This window comes from Poecilia formosa, unplaced genomic scaffold (assembly GCF_000485575.1).
Source record: "Poecilia formosa unplaced genomic scaffold, Poecilia_formosa-5.1.2 Scaffold77, whole genome shotgun sequence".
Taxonomy (NCBI): Eukaryota; Metazoa; Chordata; class Actinopteri; order Cyprinodontiformes; family Poeciliidae; genus Poecilia; species Poecilia formosa.
The window spans coordinates 210,025-216,136 of NW_006800016.1; positions in this window are offsets into that span (position 1 = coordinate 210,025).

Genomic DNA, 6,112 nt, shown 5'->3' on the forward strand with positions numbered 1-6,112 from the left:
CACACACAGGCACACACACAAGCGCACACACACACACACACACACACACACACACACACACACACACACACACACACAAAAGAAAAAATCCTTCTAAGGACATTATGATGTGTGTGGGCAGGTTATTAGGTCATTCTTTCAGCCTCCTACTTTCTATGTTATTGCTTTAGGATTTTTTTTTTGTCCAAATAGAAAATTATCTTGTTATTGCCCACACAAGTGTGGTCTTGATCTGGTAGGCGAGCTCAGAAGCGTAGGAGACAACCATTCACAGTCACTTAGAAACTCTTTATTCCTCCTTCTGACTGAATTTGAACCTCAGCAAGTTGTCTTCAGTACATCTAGCTGCCATGCTTGACATGTTTAATGATCTCAGTTAACTGTTTCTGGGGAAGTGGATCCAGTTCCACATGTTTTTGAACACTTGTAAACTCCTTTCAGTCAATTTGTGGATGGTATTATTTTGTACAGACAGAATTATACTTTGTATTCTGATTCCAGTTTCAGTGGAGGGAGCTAAAGATGAGGGTGATGGTCAGAGGCCTTCCAATCTCAAAGGTCATCATCAAATGGAAATGTTCAGTATGCCGTGTTTATCAAGACGTAAACTAAAATACTTAAAAGTTGAAAACTCCTTTTGCATTGTTTTATTATCTTCTGAGAGTCGTCCGTCTCATTTCCTTCCAGAAACAAACTTCATTATATGAATATATACATACATATGTAAAATTAATCAATCAATATGCCAGCGGTATGAATAATATTGACCTCCCCCACATTTATTAACACTCCAGGTTAAGATGTAGAAAGATATTAAACAGTGAACTTTAAGTTTTACTTGAAACCATGTGTCCTGTCTCGTAAAGAGTAACATTTTAGCTGCTGTTTTCATTTCTAAGACCAGCTTAGAGTGTTACATGTCATATTTACACCCAGCGAAGGAGAAAGTTGCTCCACAATGTGGTCAAACTTAAAAGCACAGCATAAATCTAAAAGAAAGTTTTTTAAAAATGTAGAGATTTTGAAGAGTTTCAATAATTGTGGCATGGGTGATCATGTAAAAATTAACTTCCCAAAATGTGGATTAAAAAAAAAATGAATGCAGTAAAGTTAATGTATTCAACATTTTTGTTAAACAATAAAATACGTTTTGTTAACACGTTTACCAATAAGAGCGTAAAGTGCTGAATGTGGTGCATTGATTTAACAAAACTGACCTTTGCCTACATCTCACACACACAGACACATAGAAAAAAGAGATAGATAGACAGGAGACGTTTTAGTTCCAGCTGCATTTTCTCTCTCTCTCTCACTCTCTCTCTCTCTCAGCTCTTATCTCCTCTTCTCTGCTCTTTAACCTTCCACATTCTCTGCCTCCTATTTCCAAGTTAAATGCTGCCATCCTTAGCACCCTAATCAAATCCATGTGGTTTGCTGGGTCAGCATGCCAGCAGCGAAACGGTGCTGCGCACACGCACTTTTGGCTGCAAATGAATGCGCGTGTGCGTGTGAATGTCACCCAGACTGTTTGTTGTGCAACTGTTGTGAAAGTCAAACAAAGCAGTGGTTCACAGATGTCTTGGTTTTTCACCCCTGGAAAAGGAAAAAAAAAAAATCTGCTTCTGAGGCTGTAATTTCTGGAGGAGGGAGGACGTTCGCTTGTCATTTTTTTTTTGTTTTTTTTTGTGCCATCAAAAGCAATGATCTCAGAAAATATGAATGTTTCGTCAGCTACTCTGATCTCCCAATGATCATCCAGCCCCTCCACTTGGCACTGAGGTAAATCAAACGACAAACCCTCACTAATTCATAAAGGCTTTTACGAGCATGCATTTATAATTCCTGTCTGGTAGTTTCTTTATTGGAAAAACTGCATGTAAAAATCCCTTCCAGACAGGAGTTGGTGCTTTGGAAGGCCAGGGTCAAGTTCACATCTGGGATCACTCACGATACCGGGGTGAGAACTTCTACCGGAGGTCAGCTAGACGATAAAGTGGAGAATGACACTGAAGTGTGACTTTACAGCAGGCGAAACACTTCTACGTTCACATGGACAAACTGCAGCTTGTGCAGACGTATCGCCCGTTTTACCGAAACGACAGTTCAAACACGAATTTTACAAGGCCTCAGCCAGCATAGGAGGTCACCATCATTAGGGCACAGACTGTTCCTTGTTTGCTTCACGGTCCAGATCAGAGCTCTTTGGCACCATAAGTAGCCTGGATGTCCTGCAGATACAGTTCAAACCTGAGTCATTTGAATGAGGGAAGGAAATAGGAAACAATAAGCAGCACAGCAGGAAGGGAGAGCAGAGATATGGAGCGGGTCGTTCTGGTGACAGTGTTGATATGAGGCTCCGGCTGATTTGAATAGAAATCCATAAATCCACTAAGGAAGAAAAGGACCAGAGCTCTGCGAGACTCAAATCTGAAAATGAGTCTGTCACATTTTAAAGAACAGATTCTCTGTCAGGTTTTGCGATGTCCACAAAAAACTTTTTATGTGTCCGGCTGACAGAAAGGCCTTTACACGTGTACATAAATGTAAGGTTGAAAGAAAAGAATGCAACTTTTTATTTTTTTTATTTATTAATTTTTTTTACAAATTAAAAACAGAAAAGCATATACCATGCACACCCCCTGAGTCATCACTTTGAGCCACCTATCACTAGGATTTGTCCACGTTTGAGCCTCTGTACTCTAGAAAAGTACTGCTGAATGGTTCCAGAGTAAAAATAGACACAACATATAAAATGCTCCTTCCACTTGAAAATGTTTTGTTTTAAATTTAATATGTACCAAAGTATGTGGTCATAAAGTGACAAAATGTGCATAGGTGCAAGACATTGCACCTTTTTTTTTTTAAACTAAGCGTATTTTTATATGAAATACCAAAAAGGCCGTGGATATTTCCTGGAGTCCAGAGATCAGACAGATTGTAAAATTGCTTCCAAACACAGAACCAGACAGGTTTACGTTATTTTTTTTTTCTGAAAAGGTTTAAAACCACAAACTTATAAGTTTCTAAAGCTAAACTTTTATTATCTAACTTGATAACAGAACACATAGTAAAATCTGACTTTCTCCGAAGCTTTTTCAACTCAATCCATTTCAACTTCTCGCATAACGCAGAACCTTTTCTAAACAGATTAAAAATAAGCCTATCCAGTTTTGTGGCAACTCTGCCGCACATCAAATCAGTAACTGCCTTCACTTAAAGTCTTATTTGCAGACAGATCCTGTCACCAAGCTGAATATCAGCCAGTTCTGATGTTAGCCAACATATCTGCTTCTTTGGTATTTTTCCTAACGCTGCAAGTGTTTCTGCCTTTGACTGTGCCTGGTTGGTGATATTAGCAGTAGACTTTGTCTTATTTCCATGGGGCAAAGCCAGCCTGTCAGTTTCAGTGATGACAGGTGATGATATCAGTTACAAAAGATAATCTCGGTGTGAGAAAGAACACTGTAGCAAACAAAGAAGCACAGAGGGATAATAATAGTGGAAACACGGGGAAATGAAGATCAAGTCAGCTAAAGCTGGCACCGGAGGAGCAATCCAATACTTTTTACACCTTCAAAGACAGAGGAGTCTCTCTTCGTTCACTCCCTCTCAACTCTATCTGACACTGCAGGTTGTGTTTTTGATCTCCAAGATTTCCCTGTCTCTCTTTACCGACTCACTTTCTCCTCAACAATAAGATTTTTTTTTTTTCAAATCACTTGCACTCAAATTTCTAACTTTCTCCCTAACTTAAATATTCCTTCTGCCATCCATCTTCTCCTATTATGCTCTCCTCCTCTTCAACAGACTTGAGGAATGTGTCCGAGCAGCACAAAGGAACAAAAGCCAGACTTGCAGGAGGAGGAGAAGGGGGCGATTGGGAGCGAAAGTTGCCCGAAATGAAGGAGAGACAGAAATGGGGGGTGGGGGGTGGAGGAAGGAATGAGTGGAGAGAGAGAGGCCAAGAGGAGCAGAGCACGGATGAGTGCACCTGAATGCTGAGCCGTGCTTTGTCACGGCGTGCTGACATGCAGCATCACACACAGTTCAGAGCTCTTTATCAATCCCCGCTTTGAAACGACACACACACACACACACACACACACACACACACACACACACGCACACAAACAAGATGAGTGAGGCTGTCACTGCGTCACTCTGCTTCTAAACCCTTTGATGCATTTTCGTTGTTATGTCAAGGCAATATGTTAAAGGGTCCGCAGCGAAGCCGAAGATGGATTCCCTAGATGCCTTGCCGGCTCTTTTGTCTTTGAACTGGTCACTTTGAATTTGCTGACATGACTGATTCTTCATTTTGGAGAGAAATGACGTTTTCAGCAGACCACCGGCAGAAGAGATGTGGCCAGAATGTTAGCACAATCAGCTTAACTCTGATTGCAAAAGAATCGGTGCACTTTGAATGTTCTCACATCATAAAAACCAAAGAATTATATGTATTTAAATAAAGAGAATAAAGTTAAATGCCAACACAAAGTGACGCATGACTGCAAAGTAAAAACAATGTGCAAAAAACAAACAAAAAAAAGAAGTTATACAAGTATGGCTTTCGTTTGCATTTAGCCCCGTTACTCTGACTTGAGAAGGTTCATAATCTCTCTCAGCATCTCTACAATGACTTCTAGTGGTGGCAATATCATGCTGAGGTGATGATGTTCTGTAGCAGAGACAGGTCATCTGAGGGAATGGAGATACAACTACAAAACAAAGATAATGGAGGAAACTTGAGATGTTTACTGTGTGAATGTGCTGGAGATATTTTTGCAAAGAAAGGATAAAAATTTCAGCCTCGATGATTATGGTTGGTATGGACATATACGACAGGCAAAGGGTTTGGAAGCTATTTTTGTTTTTAATTTAAAACCAGTGAAAGGTTTGCTGACTTCAAGGAGTTATTTGATGCAAGAAAACTTTTATGCACACGCAGATGTTAGCACACTACCAGTGAACAAATGTTGACAAAAGGAAACCAGGGCTTAGATGGATGTTTGAGAAATATTGCTAGAATCAGTGCAAATGAAAATGCAAAGTGCAGTTTGCACACTGCCTGTATGCCATGCTGAAGAGAGCAAAGTCTGAAGTCCAAATACCTGATGATTAAAGTACAAATGTAATCTGATATGAAACTCAAAATGTAATAATAAGGTTGATTTCATCCAAAGTTCACTAATGGACTTGTCTTTGGATGACTTTGTTTTTGCTTCCAAATGTTTTAGTTGTGCTTTGCCCCAAAAGACTTGAGGCTGTTGTTGCAGAATAAAGAAGGGTTTGGTAAAATGTTGATGAACACCAGATTTTTCAGATTTTCATCCCACCAGACTACATTGCATTTGTAAATTATTATTATTTATTATTATTAAAAGTCTATCACATCAAATCCCAACCTTGAAGTTACTCATTCTGATAGGTGACAAAATGCGGACAAGTTCAAGGGGTATGGAAACTTTTTTACTGAATTTCTGTGTTTCTTGGTGGAGAAACAAAAACACTCTGAAAAAGATTAAAAGGAAGCAGCGAAAAGAGAGAATGAGTGAAGGAAAACGGAGCGAGTCTGTGGAAATCAGATTTCTGATATGGGTGTCTTGTGAGAACATGCTGTGATTGTGTCATGGTGTGTGGCCTATGTGTGTGTGCGTGTACTTGCGTGTGTATGTGTGTATGTGTGTGTGTGTGTGTGTGTGTGTGTGTGTGTGTGTGTGTGTGTGTGGGGGGGGGGGAGAGAACAATGTGAACAAGCTTTGTTCACATCAAACTAGCCGCAGTGTGAGATGCAGTTCGCTGCATTTGGACGCAGCCCTCTGCGTAAAAGTGCATATCAAGTTTCCAGACGCTGTTATGCCTGTTTGTTAGTCATATGTCTCTGTTACAGGTTTGTGTTTTAGTGGGTTGGAGCTTTCACACAACATACAATAAGGGACCTAAACCCTCATTATTGCCCACCAATCCTTCGCTGGAGTCACCGGTTAATTCGCCGTTCAGTGAAGCGGACAGGATCATCCATCAAGAGTCAATAGTTAACGTCGGCTTTGTCCAATTTTCATCCATCATCACCGCGTGCGTGACTGTGCGCGTGCTCTTTACGCGGATACCT